This window comes from Moschus berezovskii, chromosome 20, assembly GCF_049115385.1.
Source record: "Moschus berezovskii isolate FMDL1 chromosome 20, NW_MosBer_1.0, whole genome shotgun sequence".
NCBI lineage: Eukaryota > Metazoa > Chordata > Mammalia > Artiodactyla > Moschidae > Moschus > Moschus berezovskii.
The window spans coordinates 60,924,787-60,948,413 of record NC_142479.1 but is presented as its reverse complement, the minus strand read 5'-3'; the positions used below and the strand labels follow the sequence as shown (position 1 = coordinate 60,948,413).

General features: G+C 44.3%; 1 protein-coding gene across 1 annotated transcript in view; it reads left to right on the top strand.

Moving 5' to 3' along the window:
- The window catches only part of PITPNC1 (phosphatidylinositol transfer protein cytoplasmic 1), a 267,578-nt gene that overhangs the window by 154,030 nt on the left and 89,921 nt on the right, over positions 1–23,627 (top strand). The window lies entirely within an intron of this gene.

The window sequence follows — 23,627 nt, the reverse complement described above, 5'->3', positions numbered from 1 at the left end:
CTGTGCAGACCATGGAGGATTTCTGAGGGACTCATAGCCTTTACTTCTGCCCAGCCCCTGACCCACAGTACTCATGCAGTTCTAATCATACGGTTCAGATTTATTATGATGTTTCTGTTTGAGGAAATTTGGAGACAAAGCATAAAGAAGTTATAGTTGTCTAATCTCATAGTCAGCGCCTTCTAACTCTCAAGTATTATTTGATTTCTTCTAGACTCTCATTTTTTGGGTCAGTAATGTAATCCTTAAGGTAGTTCCCTAGAACTGTCATAGCAAAATATCACAAATTGGGTCACTTAAAACAACAGAAATGTTTAACAGTTCTGAAGACTAGAAGTCTAAATCAAGTTGTCAGCAAGGCAGTGCTCTCTTTCCAACCTGTAGCGAGTGCTCCCTTTCCAACCTTTGTCTCTTATTAGCTTCCAGTGGCCTCTGGCATTCCTTGGCTTGTGGAAGCACCACTCCAATCTCTGCCTCCATTTTCACATAGCTGCCTTCCCTCTGTGGACTGTGTCTTCGCTCGCATCCTCTTCGCTGTGTGTGTCTCGTCTCTTTTATCTTTGTATTTGTTTACCATTGGTTGCACTGGGTCTTTGTTACTGTGTGTGGGCTTTGTCTAGTTGAGGCGGGCTGGGGCTACAGTTTGCTGCAGTGCGCTGGCTTCTCATTGTGGTGGTTTCTCTTGTTGCAGAGCACAGGCTCTAGGTGTGCGGGTTCAGTAGTTGTGGCCCACAGGCTTAGTTGCTCTGTGGCATGTGGAATCTTCCTGGACCAGGGATCGAACCTGTGTTCGCTGCATTGACAGATGGACTCCTGTCTTCTGTACCACCAGGGAAGTCTATCCTCTTTGGAACCAGTCATATTGGATTAAGGACCTGCCTTATGCCAGTTTGACCTCATCTTGACTAATTATATCTGCTACAACTCTAATTCCCAATAAGATCACATTTTGAGGAACTGGGGTTAGGAATTCAACATATATTTGGCGGGGGGGACACAGTTTAACCCATAACACCATGTTTTAACTTTAGATTAATAATAATTTATGATGAAGCACCAACAATGTGTAAAGCTTCATGCTATATGCTGCTGCTGCTACTGCTGCTAAGTCGCTTCAGTCGCGTCCGACTCTGTGCGACCCCACAGACAGAAGCCCACCAGGCTCCCCCGTCCCTGGGATTCTCCAGGCAAGAACAGTGGAGTGGGTTGCCATTTCTATGCTGCTGCTACTGCTAAGTCACTTCAGTCGTGTCCGACTCTGTGTGACCCCATAGACGGAAGCCCACAAGGCTCTCCCGTCCCTGAGATTCTCCAGGCAAGAACACTGGAGTGGGTTGCCATTTCCTTCTCCAATGTGTGAAAGTGAAAAGTGAAAAGTGAAGTCGCTCAGTCGCATCCGACCCTTAGCGACCCCATGGATTTCAGCCCACCAGGCTCCTCCATCCATGGGATTTTCTAGGCAAGAGTACTGGAGTGGCTTGCCATTGCCTTCTCCGATTTCTATGCTAGGTTTCATTAAATAGTAATCCCTGCCCCTTTGGGGAGTCACAGTCTGGTGGGAAATAGTTAGATTTTCCATTAAATCCTGGGAATCATCTGCAAGTCATGGAGTTTTCTGGAGGCAAAATGGGACAGGCCATCACAACAGCTCAGAGGACAGGCTGACACTCAGACTGGATGAGCTCTGAACTGGGCCCACAGGAGAGGTTCAGCCCAACAGGCAGAATGAATGGCCCTGGGATCCAGCCAGACAAGCAACTACCATGTGGAAAGGAGAGTCCTGGCCCCTGCAGTGGGGCCATAAGCTTCACAGACAGGACTGTGGTCCTCAAGAAGATGTATAGGCAAGCAGACAACATTCCCCTCTTACGTAGGTTACTTGGTCATGAGCTTCTAGGGTGAGAAAGTTGCTAGGTTTAGCAAGGAAAAATACAGAATGTCTAGTTGTTTGAATTTTCAGATTAACAGCAAGTACATTTTTGGTTTGTCTCAAATATTGCGTGGGCTAACATACTAAAAGAGGGCTCATCTCATATTTTATCTGGCAGATCTGTTATGGGGAGGGGCTGACAGTGGGGCAGAAACTAATATACAAAAATCAGGTTATTAGAACAGGGGCACATTGGTAAACCAAGGAAAAGAGAGGAGAGAGAATTCTGAAACCCGGGAAGCTGTCCTATAGCTGACATGCCACGTTCATGTTAGGGCTAATCAAGTGACACATTAGGACAACATTAGTACTTCCTGCCTCAGTTAGGATTGGCTCCAGAAGTGAAATGGACTGAATGGTGCAGAGTAGGAGCTGCAGGAGACACAGGTTTGATCCCTGGGTCAGAAAGATCCCCTGGAGAAGGAAATGGCAACCCACTCCATTGTTCTTGACTGGAAAATCCCATGGTCAGAGGAGCCTGGCAGGCTGCAGTCCATGGGGTCACAAAGAGTCAGACAGGACTGAAGCAACTTGAGCAGGGGAAAATAAGGTGAGAGCAAATTAATATATAGCTGTCAGTATTTCAAGGAAGACTAGGGCTAAGTGCAAACAGAGAGTTGTGCAAAAAAGAGAGAAATTCTGCCTGGGAGAAAGGTGGGAAGATTTGGAGCAGGTGGAGTTTAAGCTGGACGGTGGGGAGAGTGGAGCTCCCACCTGCAGACACCTGCTCTTAATCTGCCTGGGCTGCATCACAGAACACCGTATACTGGGTGGCTTAAACAGCAGACATTTATTTTACATAGATCTGGAGTCTGGGAAGTTCATTTTCAAGGTATCAGCTGGTTCATTTCCTGATGAGAGTTCTCTTCTTGATTTGCTGACAGGCATCTTGCTGTGTCCTCATATGGCAGAGAGAGAGAGTGAAAGAAAGCTCTTTGGTCCCTTCTTATAAGGACACTAATCCCATCGTTAGGGCCCCACCCTTATAACCTCATCTAAATCCCATTACCTCCCAAAGGCCCCACCTCCAAACACCATCACATTTGGGGATTAGGGCTTCAACATATATAGGGAAAGCACAAACATTCAGCCCACCACCTGGTCATTCCAGGCTCAGTGGGCAAGTGATCTTTCTGGATCCTGGGTGCCCAGACACATGGAGGGCAGATCATGGTAGCTTTGAGTCTCAGGGAAAGGTCTGGGTTTAGTTCTCCATAGGGAAGCAACATTGTTCCTGGGCTAGTCCACTTTTATTTTACGTCCCAAATATAGCACAGCTTTTCTTTCTATCTCCCCAGTGAGGATCTCTGGCTTTTTTCCTCTCGGGCTGCAGGTGCATACTTTTAGGCCCACAGTTCTGATTTTGAAGCTGCCTCCCTCCTCCTGACTAAGACTCAGCCATGTTCTCACGCTCTCTGCCTGGGAGGAAGAGCCTACTCTTCTCTCTTAACGACAGGGTCTGCTCCCAGGATTTAGGACAGATGCTTTCGGTTGTCTTCATCTTTTCCCCTGTTTTAAATGCGTTTTCAGTGGGCTTTTTATTCCCTAATCTTTTAATCCTGCATATCTCTTCTTGATGTCATTCCAGGCCCCATATTTCCCATCTGTGCCCCAATACCCCAAAGCCAAACTCCCAACTGGGGTCACCACACTCCACCCTCGCTCAGGGAGGCAGAGGGGCTCTTCATAATACTCTGGACAGGTGTCTTTCCTCATAGGATTAGTCCAGAGCAGTGTATGTCTATTCCTAGGATCCCCTGGGTCTTATTTCTGACTGTCCAACCTATTATTGACAGCTCACGCTGCCCTCATTTGTGAGAAATCCAGCCAAGAGAACTTTCTCTTTAGGGTCATCTCGGGCCTCAGTATTATCACGATTATTAAGACGTAAAAGGTTTTTCATCACTATGAGTGACCGTGTGTGTTTAGGATTATGTGAAAATGCTGTTTGCACAGGAAGTGGAAAAAAATATCTTTAGCTCAGTTATAGGAAAAAGAAATCTTAATTATACAGTAAACAGAAAATGACATGACGGCAGTTTTCCAGAGGACAGATCATCTAACCAGTTCTTCAAACCTGCCGGTTCTTCTGAAGTTTATAAAGTCACAGAGGAAGGTGCCCGAGGAGACTGGCTGCTTTCCAAAGTGGCCGATTTTGTTTTTCTAGGGCTAAAAAAAGAACACTCTGGAGTATGAACATAGCTCAGCAGCATCAGTTCAACCTTGGTAGTAATGAAGCAGGGGGAAAAAAGGATTTTCTTCCCATTTGTAAGAAATTGAAAACTCAAGCCTATAGTAAGTCAATAGCCGTGACCTAGAGTATACAGTTGCTGTATATATTTTGCTACTATGACCACCCACTCCACCAAAACATTTTTTAATAAGAATCTGAAGAAGAGGTGATGACAAATGGAAAGCACCTTTCCTCTTAGTCGGAAGGACTGACTGTTCCCCAAAGCTAATAATGGGCTGTCCAGTGCTACCCAACATTTTAACTATTTAGTTGAAGAGGTAGAAAAAGTCAACTATAACAGACCAGGGAGTAGGAAATGACTCTTGCATGAGAACCTCCAACAGTACTGAGCCACGATGAGAGACAGAGTTGTTCAGGTTTGGGTTAGTCCAGCCAGGGAAGAGAGTTGGGCTACTCATAATTGGGTCATCAGTCACCCAGGATGAATTCAGGTTATCTCCTCAGGGGTAGCACTAGGGAGACTGAGGTATTTTTCTGAAAGCAGCAGACTGGCTTAGAGAGGAATTTCACTTTCTATCTTGACCTCATCAGTTTCTCCAGTAAATGAAAGAACTGATGGGTGCTGTGTGGACATTCCTCTCAAGTCCTCGCATCCATCTTAAGCTTCTCCTCCCCCACCTTTCACTGAGTCCCAGCCAAGGGTAGTAGAAACCCCAAAATTACATAACTAGGAAATAGTTACAAGTCTAAGGAAGATGCATTATTATACCTGAACCCTGGGATTGGTCTTGTTTGGAAGGCAATTAGAAGACAATCTGGCCATCTAAGCTACTATGTAAGCTAAGATAGAATTGTTATTGTTGTTCAGTCACTAAGTCGTGTCCGACTCTTTGCTACCTCTTGGACTGCAGCACGCCAGGCCCCTTTATCCTTTGCTGTCTCCCAGAGTTTGCTCAAATTCATGTCCATTCAATCAGTGATGCTGTCTAACCATCTCATCCTCTGCCGCCCCCTTCTCCTTTTGCCGTCAATATTCCCAGCATCAGGTTCTTTTCCAATGAGTCGGCTCTTCACATCAGGTGGCCAAAGTATTGGAGCTTCAGCTTAGCTGGATACAGTCTAGAACCATTCATAACCACCACTAAGATGGTTCATAGCCAGTTAAATAAGGGAAACACCTGGTTATACAGATTTTAATAGATCTTGTCATTGCAGAATAGCTACATTGTGAATCTCCAAAAGGGAGCCGTAGTATTTAATACTTCCCACACTTATTTGTCCATCAGTTCAGTTCAGTTCAGTCGCTCAGTCGTGTCCGACTCTTTGTGACCCCATGAATCACAGCACGCCAGGCCTCCCTGTCCATCACCAACTCCCGGAGTTCACTCAAACTCACGTCCATCGAGTCGGTGATGCCGGACCTTGAATTTTGCAAAGCCAGTCTTCTAAAACTTAGAGATGCTCCAGAAGGTTCCCTCAGGGTCAGAGCTATTACGTGCCCACTAAATAGACTAGTTGCAAAGAATCAGACATGACTGAGTGACTGAACTAAACTGAAATGGAGTAGTGGATTAATTCTATTTCAGTAAATGTTACTTTTCTCTTAAATTTTAGTGGGTTAATATGTTGTCTAAAGTTTACTGTGACTAAAACACCAGAGTTTTTTTTAAGAGCTCCCAACTGTGATTGCAACCATGAAATTAAGAGACGCTTACTCCTTGGAAGGAAAGTTATGACCAACCTGGATAGCATATTAAAAAGCACAGACATTACTTTGCCAACAAAGGTCCGTCTAGTCAAGGCTATGGTTTTTCCAGTTGGTCATGTATGGATGTGAGCGTTGGACTGTGAAAAAAGCTGATCGCCAAAGAATTGATGCTTTTGAACTGTGGTGCTGGAGAAGACTCTTGAGAGTCCCTTGGACTGCAAGGAGATCCAACCAGTCCATTCTTAAAGGAGATCAGTCCTGGGTGTTCATTGGAAGGACTGATGCTGAGACTGAAATTCCAATACTTTGGCCACCTCATGCGAAGAATTGATTCACTGGAAAAGACTCTGATGCTGGGAGGGATTGGGGGCAGGAGGAGAAGGGGATGACAGAGAATGAGATGGCTGGATGACATCACCTGCTCGATGGACATGAGTGTGAGTGAACTCCGGGAGTTGGTGATGGACAGGGAGGCATGGCGTGCTGTGATTCATGGGATCACAAAAGAGTCAGACATGACTGAGCAACTGAACTGAACTGAACTGAACTGTGATGGATTTTTGAAGAATGAAGAGACACAGAACCTGCAAGTTCCTTTTCAAGCAAAATCAATTCTGTTAGACCAAACAGCCAAGGCAGCAGTACGTGGGGATGACAGCGAGTTTATGCATTCTGATTTATTTCAATTTAGAAAATGAGCTGGTTGTACGAGTGACCCCGTTACAAACCAGCTTTATTCGCAGATGTGCCACAGTCCTTGCTCAGGGTTCATACTTGTCTCCACATCTCAGCAACCCAATCAATTGGTGCTTGGGGAAACAGGAACCTTGAAACAACCAGCATTGTTTGTCCAATTTATCCTGTTTCCATTTACTCTAGCTCTCCCAATCTCTTCTTTGTGCAAAAATTGATTCAGCTACTTTTGGGTGGTGGGGGGCGGGGAGAGCAGAAGCTAAAATATGGTTCTTTACCATAAGGGAGTGTTTTAAAGTTATTTGCATTTTTTAAAAATTGAAGTATAGTTCAGGTGTTGTGTTACTTTCAGGTGTATAGCAAAATGATTCAGATATACATGCGTATTTATATATATTCTTTTTCAGATTCTTTTCCATTATAGGTTATTATAAGGTATTGAATACAGTTCCCTGTGCTATATAGTAGAATCTTGTTGTTAATCTATTTTACATATACTATTGTATAGCTGTTAATTCCAGACTTCTAATTTATCCCCCCCTTTCCCCTTTGGTAACCATAATTTTGTTTTCTTTTTAAATTCTTATTTATTATTTTAGTTTTGAGTGCTCTGGGTCTTCGTTGCTTTTGTGTGGGCTTTCTCTAGTTGCAGTGAATGGAGGCTACTTTTCATTGCAGCTCATGGGCTTCTCATTTTGGTGGCTTCTCTTGTTGCAGAGCACAGGCTCTAGGCTCTCAGGCTTCAGTAGTTGCATCATGCAGGCTCGGTAGTTGGGACTCACAAACTCTAGAGTAGAGGCCCGGTAGTTTGGCACACTGGGTTAGCTGCTCCTCAGCACGTGCAATCTTCCCAGACCAGGGATTGAACCAGTGTCCTCTGCGTTGGCAGGCATATTGTTATCCACCGCACCACCAGGGAAGTCCTCATAATTTTGTTTTCTGTGTCTGTGAGTCTGTTTTGTAAATAAGTTTTTTTGTGTTTTTGTTTTAGATTATAAATGTAAGCGGTATCATATGATATTTATCTTTCTCTGACTTACTTAGTATGGTAACCTCTAGGTCCATAAGAATGACTTAACAGAGGACAATCACCAAAGGAAAAAATATTTAAAAGGCATTTTCCAAAGAAGATTTCCGTAAGAAATACTCTGTTCCTTCTTTACTATTTTCTACTTGTACTGAAAATTAGATTTCTCTTCTAATACAGTTTATTGATGTCTGTGGAGTTGTGTTCAGTTCAAGTTGGTGCGATCAGAATAATACAACTGGGAAGATTTTGTGGGCAGATTTCTTTCTGCAAAAATAAAATTAAACACGTATAAATATGGATATGCTGAAATAGTATATTTCGGTGATTAAATAAAGTGAATGCAAAGTTATCCCCACATCTTTCAATCTTTCTAATCACTGAAATACTCTGAACTACATGACAGTATGAGGAATTTGCCCGGTTGGTTAAGAGGGGGTGATTGTTAACCATTTTTAACTGAGAAGGCTCGTAATATGAAAGTTTCCTACCTGGCCACATGCCAGCCTGTATATAGGGAGTCACTGATTTGTTCCAATCTCTTATTTACGTACCGTTCTTTTTCATTTACATGCAGTTTCTTTCCACCTGCTCCTTAACCTCCTTGTCCTGCCTTTATCATGTGTAGCTCTTGGTATTCACCATCATCCTCTGCTTATTTCTGCCTTGGCAGGTCCGACTGTAGATTGAATGAGCCTGAATTTAGTTTCCCTGCTCAATTTTCGTAGAAGCACCAGTAACAAACCATTCCCCATTGAGAAGACTTACTTTCATTCATGCATTTGCTCCCTCTCCCTCTCGGCCTTGCTTCTCCAGGGAGTGGCTGTTACTCAGCATATCAGAAGAGGGACGAGGCTCAGTCAGTGGAGGAACCAGTGAATGAACAGAAGCCTCCGCGTAGGGTGCAGGCTAGTGAAAAGCAGCAGAGAGGCTGCTGTTCATTTCCTCACTGCGGGCTGGAATACCAACAGCTGTTTTCCTGCTGTACTTCCATGCTCCGCCCTCCACACACCCCCTTTCTCTCTCACCCTCCCCCACTTCTCTTTCAGGTCCCACTGCTCCTCTTGGCCACTTTTTTCTTCTGATGCAGCCTATATTGGGGAAACCACGCTCCAATTCATCCTAATCTGTATTACTTATATACTATTCCTTTTTGCCTTCTCTTTGCTTTAAAATTCTTCTACTTTTTTCTCCACTTGGGTTCCCCTTCTCATTTTTCTGGACCTATCTTCTTTGCAGGTTTTTTTCTTAACTACTCTGTCATTAGGGCCACCCACCTAGATTGTATAGTCATACATGACCCTGGGAACCCAGAACAGCCAAGAAACCTCAAATATCTCCCTTCTTTTATTTATATCAGTCCCTGCAGGATGACTGAGATTCTGAATAGATGTGGGACAGCCGGACATACACCTTCTCGAAACTGTTGTGTCTATTAAAGATTGTCTATGCACAAAAGAGTTTATATTACCTTCCAACTATGGGACAAATCTTCAGTCAAAATGGAAGGATAAAAATTTTCCAATGAAGAATTTAAAAAGTTGAAAGATACTTTAAAATCTAAGTTGTCTACTGCCTCTACATACAGATTCACCAACAGTCTACTGTTTTACAAATAGCACAGGCTCCAGCTCTGAATTCCTAGAAGATAATAAATCTTAACCATTAGACTTATTTCACTAGGTTCACTGGAACAATCTGAATGTAAGTCTCCTGTTAGTAAAAGGAGGAGGCATTTGCAAGTTCAGTTTTATGAATGATCCCATCTCAAGCTGAAATTCCCTTTATGGCCTTGGAGTATATTTAATATGATAATATAGAATATAGTACCAGAGAATCAATGTCTTCTTGGGGGTTCCATTAGAGAGAAGATCAAGTCTGATAGAGTTTCAGAACAAGATAGAGAGGAATGCATTGAATTCCAGATAAACGCTAAAAGGAAATGATCTTTTAAAAGCCTATAAGTACTTTATCTGCCCCAAGCCAGAGTCTCAGCTCTTACATTTAATTTTCTTGACTCCAAGACTCCTTGTAAAATGCTGGCTCTCAGACATGTAAGAATTTCAGCTGGTAACCAGAAATAAAGCATTGTATTACTGGACTCAATCAGCGATTTTCAAACTTTTCTTCTTTTGGTCCAGGAAGTTCCATGAACATACCTCACTAGCCACCAGATATTTACCTAACATATTATTTGAAGAAAGAACTCTGATGCCATTTAAAAAGTGGTTTGAACTACTGAACTGTATCACCTCTTAGATCCACCTCATTCTAAGACTCCATAAAAGTGTGATACAGGAACCACTTGAAACAGTGAAAATTTTTAGTCATCTTGTGACTTCCATTAGAGATAATATAGTCACTTTGGGATACCATGGATGTGTTTATGTACTTTTTTAATTGGATTTGAATTTTTTATGCTTACTGAAAAAGTAGATATTTATTATAAAATTGAAGTACTACAAGAAACTGTATCACAGAAAATTAAAGGGCCCCGTAATTTAACTTTTCTCCTCTATGAAAATATTTTGATATCTATTCCTCTGTTTTTTCTATGCATATGCTAACATGCTTTTCTCCCCCTCTTTTTGCAAAAATGAGGTTGTTCTCTTTTGCACTTTGCTTTTTAAAAACCTTTAGAGTTCACAACAGTGTACCTAACCAACATTCTACTGGTGGACTTTGGGGTTGTTTCCCTGTCCTTTATAGGACCAATAGTGTAGTAATGAACATTTGTTCACTTGTAATATTTTTTTTCCCACCTGAGAATTCATGCCCTTCCTGGTTCTGGGCAAGGTTTTTGAAGTACTTCCAGGGGAGTTCCCTGGATGTCCAGTGGTTAGGACTTGGTGTGTTCACTGTCATGGCCCGGGTTCAGTCCCTGGTTAGGGAACTAAGATCCTGCAAGCCACATGGCCAAAAAAGAATTTTTTAAAATAAGAGCACTTCCACAGTAAGAGTTATCTTAAGTCATCATATTGACATTTGAAGTTTTGAAAAAGATTGTATTTTAAAGGTACTAGGATATTTTGGCATTTTAAAGGAGTACCACTGTAAATTTCTTAAATTAATAATTATTTCTCCAATATATCTTTTGGGTGCCTCCTATTTGAATAAGCCTCTTTGGGCTTATTTAAAGTAGGCACATCTATCATTAGATGGTTAGATGGCATCACCGGCTCGATGGACATGAGTTTGAGCTAGCTCTGCGAGTTGGTGATGGGCAGGAAGCCTGGCATGCTGTAGTCCATGGGATCACAAAAAGTCAGAATAACTGAGCGACTGAACTGAACTGATCATTAGATGGATGCACACACACGTGTTTTCTCTGCTGTCACTGGCCACAGGACATACTGAGGGACTTTAACCACCCTCACCCCCAGCTGAGCACTTAACTCCAATGGAAACACTCATGTGCCTTCCTAATATTCAACAGGCAGCAGGATGTGGAGTCATGAGCTTGAACTCAGAGCCAGACAGCCTGAGTGAGTCCATTCCAGAGCCATCATGTAAATGTATGATTTGGGGCATACTGTTCAACCTTTCCCTGCCTTTGTTTTCTTGTCTGTAAAATGACCCTCACAGAGTTGTATGAGAGGATTAAGGAGTGAATAAATGAATTATTATATGCCAAATACTTGAGACAGTGCCTGATGATAGTACAGTATCCATAGTTTTGTCATTATTACCTCAGTGTTGAGTCATTGTGTGTCTCAGATTGGACTGAGGAATGGTTACCTTGGATCATTATTTTGACCCAAAGTTATTCCAGAACTTCCTGGGATTGAGAAACACTGGGCAATTACAAGTGCTGACAAGGTTATGGAGAGCCTGGCACTCTCGGACACAACTGGTGGGAATGCAAAATGGTGCAGCTGCTTGGAAAACCATCTGGCAGGTGCTCAAAAAGTTAAACATAACCATATGATGAACAGTTCCACTCTAAGTATATACCCAAGAGAAACAAAAAGATATGTTCACACAAAGCATCTACAAGAATGTCCAAGGCAGCATTATTCATAGTAACCAAAGAGTGGACACAAGTACACATCAACTGATGAATGGGTACATTTAAAATGGTATATCCATACAATGGAATATTATTCTGCCATAAAAAGGATGCTGAGAGAATCCAAACACAAAAGACCACATACCATATTATTCCATTTATATGAAATGTCCAGAATAGACAAATCGGAGACAGTAGATTAGTGGTTGCTTCAGGCATGAGGTAGGGGAGGAGGTGGGAGTGACTGCTAATGGGTACAGGGCTTCTATTTAGGGTGATGAAGTAGTCAAAGATTAGATTGTAGTTATGGTTGCACACCTCTATGAATAGACTAAGAACCGCTGATCTGTACGCTTGAAATGAGAAAATAATATGGGAGTGAATAAAGCTATTTTTAAAAAGAAAAATCAAGTTCTAGGTTCAGGTCTGGGCTCTGGGACTCCACCAACTTTCTGAAAGCAAGTCATTAGGAAAGGAGTCTGGGATCTGTTTTTATCAGCCCCACCAGATGAGGTTAAGTTTTAGAAACATGCTGTTAGAATACGATTTTTGCTTCACTGGTATGGGAGAGATTAATACCCTTTAGCTTATAGTTTCTACCATGCACTGGGCACTGTGGGGAGTATAGTATGATGTAATGATGATCTCAAAGTGGATAATGCAGGTCTTCCAGAAGTTTCACCTCTGCATGTTTTTGAAGTATGGAGCCCCCAGAGACCTCAGACTTGTCTCCCTGGCCTGTTCTCTACAGCCACCATCCCTTCTCTCCCTCGGCAGGTGTGGACAATGCAGCGAGGCTCCCAGCACCACCCAGAAACCGACTATAAAATTTCCAGTACACTTGCCTCTTTCACTTTAAGACTCGCTTACATTCACTTTCCTTCTCGTAAGAGATTCTTGTTGCCATAGCAACCCTAATCAATCACTGGACTAAAAATAGCTCTTTCATTTTTTTTTTTCCAAAGCATGTCTGTAGTGAATAGAAAATTGAGCTCTGCCGTGCATTTTGCATATGTTGCTTTCCTTTCCTGACACTGAACTGGGGTGTGTCTGTGTCTGGAAATTATTCTTGCAAGGAGCCCAGGTACTTCACTCATCTTTCCTGGATTTCTTCTTCCTAACTGCAGATTCCCCCCATCACTTCCAAGAGATTCAAGTACATGTTTTTAATGTTCAACAGGGAACATCACTTTCCTGAACATTCGGTTTCACTTGCTGGAGATTTCACAGCTACCTGATGATCATTTTCCAATAAGAGGTTCATTCCAGTGGATCACATTGTGTTTGGAAGGCAAATTAAGGATGCTCAGATGCTGGGTACAAAGGAAGTTAGTCCTGGCAGGGAGCAGATGAGAGCCACATTAGTAAGACTTTTCTGGCTTAGGAGGATCTAAGCTAGAAAATCAAAGAGGAGATGACAAGAGTTTTTTTTCCACCTTTCCCCGATTTCTCCATGATACCTGTGTTATTTTTAGGGGGTTAGAGGCGAAATAAAACCTGGATCTGATAAAGGGAATATTTGTTTCAATCCTCTGGCCAGGCTGCTTTTCTATTTCTAGTCAACAAGAGAAAGAAAGATTTTTCATGAGGGAGAAGGTTCCAGATCTTGAATGGGCCCAGGGGAGGAAGAGGGCAGAGCAGGGGCTGAAATGAACTCATTAACGTCCCCTAGGCGCTGAGGGATGAGGCTATTTCATGGCCCCTCTCTCTGCTTCATTGTGCTGCTTTGCAGTCACTGCCCCAACCCTCTGCCTGTAAGCAGGCTCATCTCATGGAACCCTCTGGGGCTCCCAAATGCTGTCTTTTGATGCTATTTCTTAGCTTCTCTGAGCCTCAGTTTTTTAAAATAAGGCTAAGTGAACCAGCAGGCATAAAGCCTTTAGATCTAGGAAAGAAGAAAACTAGTGGAAATTCTGGTAGTACTCTTGTTTCCCTGTGTGAAATTGGCAAAGGGGTCAAGGAAATCTGAGAAGAGGTGAAAGGAAAGGGCCCCTGTGCAGAAAGAGGAGCTGCTTTAGGAAAAGGAAGACAGTAAGGAGGATGGACCTGGAAGATGTGATGACGTGTCCTCAAAATACAACAAGTTAGAGGTCAGAGCACGGTTGGAAGGACTCAAGCCTGCTCCGTGGCTTAGCTGCCATCCATGTCACAGGAAGGACCGATCAAGTGTTCTCCTGTTGCTGCCACTTCAGCAAATTCACAGCCTCCCAAGGCATCCTTACACACACACAGTGGAGGGTTCTCCCTACACACATGCCGTCTCTATTTAGTCCCCATGTGGTCTGTGGGATTTTGTGGAGAGGAGTACAATGAGGCACACCAATGTTTCTGTAGTATCTGTTCAGCCAGACCTTGGCCTGGCCTTGGACATTTATTATCTCACTCCACAGCTAAGAGATTGGTATCATATCCATTTTACAGATGAGAAAACTTAAGCGTAGAGTGATTAAGGAATTCGTCCAAGGTCTCAGTTTGTGTGAAAAAAAGCCGGAGTTTGAATTAAAGGTTGTTTCACTCCAAAACCTGTATTCTTTCTACTGAACAACCGCACTTGCTCCCTGTGGGCTAGGTGCACACTGCTGCGTCTGGACAACAATCGGCAAGTTTCATGGCATCAGTTTCTAGTAAATATCACCCTGGGCAGTTAGCAGTGGCCATTGACAGAGGGGATGACATTACAGATGGAACTAAGTTAGAAAGAGTACAAATTCCCCATCCCATTTTCCTGCTGCTGCTGCTGCTGCTAAGTCACTTCAGTCGTGTCCGACTCTGTGTGACCCCATAGACGGAAGCCCACTAGGCTCCCCCATCCCTGGGATTCTCCAGGCAAGAACACTGGAGTGGGTTGCCATTTCCTTCTCCAATGTGTGAAAGTGAAGTCGCTCAGTCGTGTCCGACCCTTAGCGACCCCACGGACTGCAGCCTACCAGGCTCCTCCATCCATGGGATTTTCTAGGCAATAGTACTGGAGTGGCTTGCCATTGCCTTCTCCGTTCCATTTTCCTAGATATGTTCAAATCTCAAAGTCAGTGACACTTTACTCAGATGAGAGCCGAGTGAGTGATTTGGAAGGGAAGCAGTGGTTGTATTCTTGAGGTTGGGTGTTATATTGGTTTTCTATTGCTGTATAATAAATGCCCCACAAATGTGGTGACTTAAAACTTCACAAATTTATTTTCTTAGTGTTTCCAGTGGGGCTCAGGTTAGCTGCGTCCTTGGTTCAGAGTCTCATCAGGCCAAAATCAAAATCTTAGCCATAGTTGCAATGTCATCTGAGTCTCAAGGTCCTCTTCCAAACTTACTGGTTTTCGGCAAAATTCGGTTTCTTGTGGTTGTAGGACTGAAGTCTGGTTTTCTAGTTGGCTGGCCTCCAGGGGTCTCTTGGCTCTTAGACACTTCCCTCAGGTTCTAGCCACATGGCACTCTAGGACATAGCAGCTTACTTCCTCAAAACCAACCTGCTTTGGACTTCCCTGGTGGTACAGTGGATAAGAGTCCACCTGCCAATGCAGAGGATATGGGTTCAATCCCTGGTCCAAGAAGATTCCACATGCTGTGGAGCAACTAAACCTGCGAGCTGCAACTACTGAAGCTGGAATGCCCTAGAGCCTATGCTCCACAAGATAAGACTGCACACCACAGTGAAGAGTAACCCCCACTCACCTCAACTAGGGAAAGCCATGCACAGCAGTGAAGACCCAGAATAGCAAAAAAAGAATAAAAGAAAAAATCTGCTTCTAAAATGAAGTCTTATATAATGTAATGTTATCTGATCCCCAGGGGGCTTCCCTGATGGCTCAGCTGGTAAAGAATCTACCTGCATTGTGGGGGACCTGGGTTCGATCCCTGGGTTGGGAAGACCCCCCTGGAGAAGGGAATGGCTACCCACTCCAGTATTCTGGCCTGGAGAATTCCATGGACTCTCTAGTCCAGGGGGTCACAAAGAGTCAGACACGACTGAGCGACTTCCACTCCACACTATCTGATCCCCTGGTAATCTATTCAGAAGAGTAGAGAAAGTGAAAGTGTTAGTTGCTCAGTCATGTCCAACTCTTTGGGACCCAATGGACTGTAATCAGCCAGGCTACCCCATCCGTGGGATTCTCCAGGCAAGAATATGGGAGTGGGTTGCCATTCCCTTTTCCAGGGGATCTTCCTGACCCAGGGATCAAACCCAGATCTCCCCCATTGGAGACAGATTCTTTACTATCTGAGCCACCAGGGGAGTCTCTATTCATAGGTCTCATCTACACTTAAGGGGAGGGATTATGTAAGATGTGCAGTTATACCAGGGATTAGACCAGGGGCTGGGAATCTTGGAGACCATTTTAGAACTGTCTACCATGAGTATTTTAGTCTTTCCTCCACGATGCTAGGAAAGATTGAAGGCGAAAGGAGAATCGGGTGACAGAGGATGAAATGGTTCCATAGCATCACCAACTCATTGGACATGAATCTGAGCAAACTCTGGAAGATAGTGAAGGACAGGGAAGCCTGGCGTGCTACATGTAGTCCATGGAGTCAAACAACTTAGCAACTGAACAACAACCACAATGTTGCTGTGGGCCTACCAAGTGACATGGAGAACATAGGGGTATTCTGAATCCCTTAGACAGTTTTAGCCAATGACTCTACTGATAATCTCTCTTCTTGCATCATGCAAGTTTGGTTGTCAGGATTCCCAACTTTTTTCCACTCCCACACTTCTGACAGTTCCCTCAGTGATACGGAATCCCCCTCTCTAGGAAATGTGTCCAAATCCCTAGGGGTTAGAATGTATTTTGAGAAAGTCCATGGGTGCTCCCTTCCCCACTCCCTAGATATCTGAGAATGACTAGGTTAAGTGGTATCTTCCCAGCTGGAGCAAAGCCCTTTATCACAGAAAGCAGACTCAGGCAACCTGCAGGTAAAATAGATGCTTTGATACCTGAATAACTGGGGAGACAGTGACTCACACCATTCCTAATGGCAGCGGGTTGTAGGGGAGGGATCCTTCTACTGGAATAGCATTGGAGCTTGTCATCTGGTTGGTGAGCCGGACAAACAGACAGCTCAATGTGATGATGGAAAAGGAGATAAATTAAATGCTGTGACAAAACCACAAACAGGATGCTACCTGTATACATCGGATAATCATTCTGAAGTGGTATTTGAGATGGTAAGATTTAGGAAAGAAATGTCAAGCTAAGGGCATTGTGGGCAAAAAACATGGCAGCCAGAAGTGTTTAATGAAATGGGAAGTGGTCTTCTGTGACTGGCTATGGGATGAATACCAGGCAAAGCCAGAAAAGAAGATGCAGGTCAGAAGCGGAAGACTCCAGGTCTTCCCCTTAAGGAGAGAAACTGAGTCAGTGGGACCCAGCAGTTCACTGTTTGTGATGGGTGAGTGTATCAAATAGTAGGTGGAATAACATCCCCCTCAATATTCATGTCCACTGAGACCTCAAGTGTGACCTTATTTGGAAGTAGGGTCTTTGCAGGTGTTATTAGTTAAGTACCTTGAGATGAGAGATGAAATCATACTAGATTTAAGGTGGGATAAATCCAATAACTGTTGTCTTATAAGAAGAGGACAGAGGGACATATGGAGGGAAGAAGGTGATGTGGAGACAGAGGCAGAGATTGGAGTTGCAGCCACAGACCAAGGAGCCCCTGGGGCCACTGGAAGCTGGGAAAGGTGGGAGAAGCTAGGCCACTGGAAGCCTAGAGCCTTCAGAGGGAGCACAACATTGCTAACATCTTGATTTCAGACTTACGGGCTCTAGGACCATGAGAAGATACATTTCTGTTGTTTTAAGCCACCAGATTCATGGTAATTTGACAGCTCTGAGAAACTCGTACTGTGCAGAACATTCAGATTCAGTATGGATGTTTCAAGTTTGATGTGCCTAGAGGACCCCTGTCAGGGACAGCCAGTAGGCATCTGGACCTGTGAGAAGGGCAGCCAGGGTGAGGCATGTCAATTTGGGAGGATTCATAAAAATGAGTCATGGAAAAGTCAGGAACAGATGAGCTCAATTGGAGCAAGTAAATAGGGTGGAGGGCAGAACCTAAGGGACCACTTTCATTGAAGGAACAGAGGAGGGAAGAAAGCTGCTGTCACAGGAGGAATTGCTTAGTCATATAAAACCATGTGGGCTTCTCAGGTGGCACTGGTGGTAAAGAACCCGCCTGCCTGCCCTGGAGACATAAGAAACACGAATTCGTTCCCTGGATCAGGAAGATACCCTGGAGGAGGAAATGGCAATCCAGTATTCTTGCCTGGAGAATCGCATGGATGGAGGAGCCTGGAGTGCTGTAGTCCATGGGGTCGCAAAGAGTCAGACGTGACTGAAGCAGCTTAACACACACACGCAACAGTTTAGGGAGGCCTGAGATGGCTGGATGGCATCACTGACTCGATGGACATGAGTTTCAGTGAACTCCGGGAGTTGGTGACAGATAGGGAGGCCTGGCGTGTTGTGATTCATGGGGTCACAAAGAGTCAGACACAACTGAGCGACTGAACTGAACTGAACTGAACTGACAGGATGTAGATGGAGAAGCAGTGCTGCTTTGAAAATTCTCTGATAATCAGTCCTTCCCATACCATATTGCACTGCTTGAGAAAAAAGACAGGAGGTGGAAAAGTAGAGCCAGCAAGCATCAACTATTCTTTTAATAGAGTTTGGTTGTGAAGACAAGGAGGAGTGGGATTGGTTGTAGATCAAGGAAGAAACATAAATGAGGTTATTTGATGCTTGTTTGTTTTTTAAGAGTATGACCCTTTTCATTATATTTTTAGGCAGTAGGAAGGAAGCAGTGAGAGGATGCAAATAATCAATGAAACAAGTTTCCAGAGAAGAAACTTACAAATATATTTAGCCATGCACCTACTCTGTGCCAGGCACTGTGCTGGGTTTACCTGAGTGATCCTCACTGATCTTCTTAGCACACCAACAGAGTAGAAAAAAATTTTCCCCCTGGGGATGGGAAAATAATTTGCCCAAGTCGATACATCTCAGGTCTGATGACTCCTCTATGTCTCAGTTCTGATCATTATATTATTTTTTTCCCCCATTGGGATAAAGAAGGCAGCATCTTTCTCTGATTCACAAAGAATAGGAAGCAGCATAAAGAAGCAGGTTTGAGACAACGGAGGAGAGGGGGAAAGTAGGTGTTTCTGTCACGTGATCTGTGTCATTGCTAAACTATGAACCAAAATTATCAACTGCACGGAAGGAAGAGTGAAGCCAAGCACAGGATCTTGAGAAAGGAAGGGGTTTAAGATAACCTCAGTACTGACATACAATAGGGAGCCAGCCAGGGAGAAAGGAAAGAAAGTCTTACTCAACAGTTTAAACTTGATTAGGATTAGAGGAACAACAGACTGGTTCCAAATCGGGAAAGGAGTATGTCAAGGCTGTGTATTGTCACCCTGCTTATTTAACTTATATGCAGAGCACATCATGCTAAATGCTAGGCTGGATGAAGCACAAGCTGGAATCAAGATTGCCGGGAGAAATATCAATAACCTAAGATATGCAGATGACACCACCCTTATGGCAGAAAGCGAAGAGGAGCTTAAAGAGCCTCTTGATGAAAGTGAAAGTGGAGAGTGAAAAAACTGGCTTAAAACTCAGCATTCAGAAAACTAAGATCATGGCACCTGGTCCCATCACTTCATGGCAAATAGATGGGGAAACAATAGAAACAGTGAGAGACTTATTTTGGGGGGGGCTCCAAAATCACTGTGGATGGGGACTGCAGCCATAAAATTAAAAGAGACTTGCTCCTTGGAAGAAAAGCTATGACCAACCTAGACAGTGAATTAAAAAGCAGAGACATTACTTTGCCAACAAAGGTCTGTCTAGTCAAAGCTATGGTTTTTCCAATCATCATGTGTGGATGTAAGAGTTGGATTATAAAGATAGCTGAGTGCCGAAGAATTGATGGTTTTGAACTGTGGTGTTGGAGAAGACTTTTGAGATTCCTTGGACTGCAAGGAGATCCAGCCAGTCCATCCTAAAGGAAATCAACCATTAATATTCATTGGAAGGACTGATGCTAAAGCTGAAACTCCAATACTTTGGCTACCTGATGCAAAGAAATGACTGATTGGAAAAGACCCTGATGCTGGGAGGGATTGGGAGCAGGAGGAGAAGTGGATGACAGAGGATGAGATGGTTGGATGGCATCACTGACTCAATGGACATGAGTTTGAGCAAGCTCCGGGAGTTGGTGATGGACAGGGAGGCCTGGCATGCTACAGTCCATGGGGTCGCAAAGAGTCGGACATGACTGAGCAACTGAACTGACTGACTGAGGATTAGAGGGCTGAATTTTTAGGGAAGCTTACCTACTTGGGAGAAGCAGGAATTGATCTCAAGATGGACATCTAGTTGGAAAGATTTTAGTGATGGTGTCAAAAATGCCCCGAGCCAGAGACATTTCAGATTTTAACATGAAGCAGTGTATACTACAGGACTCTGAGAATCAGCCATTAATATCCTAAGGGGATTATCAGTCCCAAACCACTGCTGAAGGAGATAGAGCTGAGCAGCCTGGGGCTGGCCTGTCCATGTCTTCCCACTGCCTTGCCAAAACCAAGTACCCTTCGAGCCTCTTGCAGGGTTGCCAATCTGACATGAAAATAACCTAAGTCCCTTGACTCAAAAATAACAACATCTGTTAATTTGCATAAGAGTTTTTCATTTCGTATTTTGGGTTTAATATCCAAATGCTAAAATTCACTTGTTTGACCTTAGTTAAGTGGTTTAGAGATTCAGCCGATTAAAAACTCTTTACAGGTTCCACTCTGACTCACCTAGACCCACCTCCCCACCCTGGACAGCTCTGTTCTTTTGCTACTTGGTACTGTGCACACGTTAGGTTGAGCCTCATGAATTATGGGTTGCATCCTTCTAAGTCACTTCAGTCGTGTCCAACTCTTTGGGACGCTATGGACTGTAGCCTGCCAGGCTTTTCTGCCCATGGGATTCTCCAGGCAAGAATACTAGAGTGAGTTGCCATGCCCTCCTCCAGGAAATCTTCCTGACCCAGAGATCAAACCCATGTCGCCTGTGGCTCCTGTGTTGCAGGCAGATTCTTTCCCTGGCTGAGCCACCAGAGAAGCCAAATTATGGGTTAAAAAAGGACAAATCGGTTCACCTGTAGCTTGTTATTTTGAAAATTCTCTGCAGGTTCATGTTCTCAAGTTCACATGGCTATTGAGAGCTCTGTGGTGGGGCTCTGAGCCGCACCAGCTTGATTCATGACAGGCGGCCCCTCCTTAGAACTCCCTGGGTCTGGGTGTGAGGGCAGCAGTTGTACAGTGAGAGGTTTAGAGAGGAGACAGCAAAGAAGGTGTTAATGAGTGATCACAAGGCTTCGTTCTCCATAAAGGCAATTACTGGGATTGATTGTTTCCATGTTTCCTTAGTCACGGTTCAGCTTGCTTGTTTCACTCGGATTAAGACAGATGAACGCTGAATGCACATAGACGTGTGATGTCAGGAGAATTATCCATGGTACATCGAAGGCCTCTGCTTTCTTGCACAGATGCCACTTGGGGGATCTCAGTGGAGCTGAAAGGGCATCACGGCCACTGTGGGATGACCAAGTGGGGCAAGGGTGTGTATGGTGGGCCACGGGATTTTACATAATGCATCTTCTCTCTTTCCTTCCCATACATGGTATGGTGGGGTGGTTTTCCAGCTTACACCTGCATTAGCATGCTGGAAGGCTTGACAAACAAAAATGCTTGAGCCCCATCCCCTGAGTTTCTGATTCAGTAGGTCTGGCATTGGCCCCAGAAATTTGCCTTTCTAAGAAGTTCCAGGGTGCTGCCGCTACAGGTTCTGCAGTCTCATGCTGAAAACCAGTGGGGTCGCCATCAAGAGCTAGGACACTGATGGGCCATCAGACTTTGAATCACGACTTTACTTTTCACTAGCTGTGTGGTTGTGGGCCATGTACTTAACCAATAGCCAGGACATGGAAGCAACCTAGATGTCCATTGACAGAAGAATGGATAAAGAAGAGGTGGTACATATATACAAGGGACTGTTGCTGCTGCTGCTGCTAAGTCACTTCAGTCGTGTCCGACTCTGTGTGACCCCATAGACGGAAGCCCACCAGGCTCCCCCGTCCCTGGGATTCTCCAGGCAAGAACACTGGAGTGGGTTGCCATTTCCTTCTCCAATGTGTGAAAGTGAAAAGTGAAAGTGAAGTCGCTCAGTCGTGTCCGACCCTTAGCGACCCCACGGACTGCAGCCTACCAGGCTCCTCCATCCATGGGATTTTCTAGGCAAGAGTACTGGAGTGGCTTGCCTTTGCCTTCTCCGACAAGGGACTGTTACTCAGCCATAAAAAGAATGAAGTTGAGTCCGTTGTCGTGAAGTGGATGAAAGTTGAGCCTGTCAACACAGTGAAGTAAGTCAAAAAGAGCAAAACAAATATATGTTAAAACATATATGAAATCTAGTAAAATGGTATTGCTGAACCTATTTGCAGGGCAGGAATAGAGATGCAAACATAGAGAACAGACTTGTGGACATAGCTGGGAGATCGAATTGCGAGAGTAGCATTAATGTATGTATACTACCATATGTAAAATAGACAGCTAGCAGGAAGCTGCTGTACAGCACAGGGAACTCAGCTTGGTGCTCTGTGATGATGACCTCGAGGGGTGGGCTGGGAGGGGTGAAGGAGGTTCAGGCAGGAGGGGATGTACATATAATTATGGCTGACTTGCATTGTTACAGCAGAAACCAAAACAACATTGTAAAGCAATTATATTCCAATTAAAAAAAAAGGATAATGATAATAGTTCCTATTTCATGGGGTAGTTAGAAGGAATAAACGAATTAGAACTTGGAAGCATTGAGACCAGTGCCAGGTCTATGTCCATTGGATAAATAAAAGAGGCAACCTCTCGGAACCGGGAGCATATGGACCCGAGCCTCACTCCTCCGATACCTGCAGCTCCCAGTGGAGTGGCTGTGTCCTTTTAGCCTGTAGATTGCAATCCTATCTCTGGAGGTCAGGAAGGTTAATGCCCAGCTCAGGGCCAGTGCCAGCAGGAGGAAGGCCACATCGACCTCCATCAAAATCCTCTTGTGAAGCTACGCTAACCCTTCGTCTACTGAATACGTGGAATGGGCTCAGTGAGATGAAGATGTCAGGGTGATGTGCATTTGGGGTTTTTCTCCCCCATGCTGGCAAAAAGAGAGGCTGTCTTTCATGTCAAGTTCACATGCAGCCTTATACTGATTAGTTAAATGTTTGCTCGATACCCAGCGCTGATATGTTTTACGCACGTGGTTTCATTTAACCCTCACAATGTCACTGTTAAGTAATCATTGCTGTCTCTGTTTCAATATTGCTGGGGTTCAGATAAGTTCAATGACTTGTCCAAAGTCACATGACTATCAAGTGATTAAACCCCAAACTAAAAGCCAGGTCTGTCTGACTTCAATAATTTATAACCGTAAAGCTCTACTCTACCACCTCCTGCTTATTATGAATATTTTTATAATGGTTAAGGCTGGCCCCCAGGTATCCAGCCATGGTAGCTGCTCCCTGAAGGGAAGCATCCTGTAACTGGGACTGTCTCTGTTTCAAGGGGTTGCTTTTCTATAAAGCCTGTGGTCGGGCTCACAGAATATACTCCTTTGGGAAATGTCCTCTTCGCCAACTTATCTTGCTGCTGCTGCTAAATCGCTTCAGTCGTGTCTTGACTCTGTGCGACCCCATAGACGGCAGCCCACCAGGCTCCCCCGTCCCTGGGATTCTCCAGGCAAGAACCCTGGAGTGAGTTGCCTTTTCCTTCTCCAGTGCATGAAAGTGAAAAGTGAAAGTGAAGTCACTCAGTCGAGTCCGACTCTTCGTGACCCCGTGGACTGCAGCCTACCAGGCTCTTCCGTCCATGGGATTTTCCAGGCAAGAGTACTGGAGTGGGGTGCCATTGCCTTCTCCGGCCAACTTATCTCATTGTCTAGTTATTCTCTCTGGCCTGACTCCTGGGGAAATTGTGTTCACGTCTCCAAAGATAGCTTTGCTGACATTTGGATATGGACTGAGTGT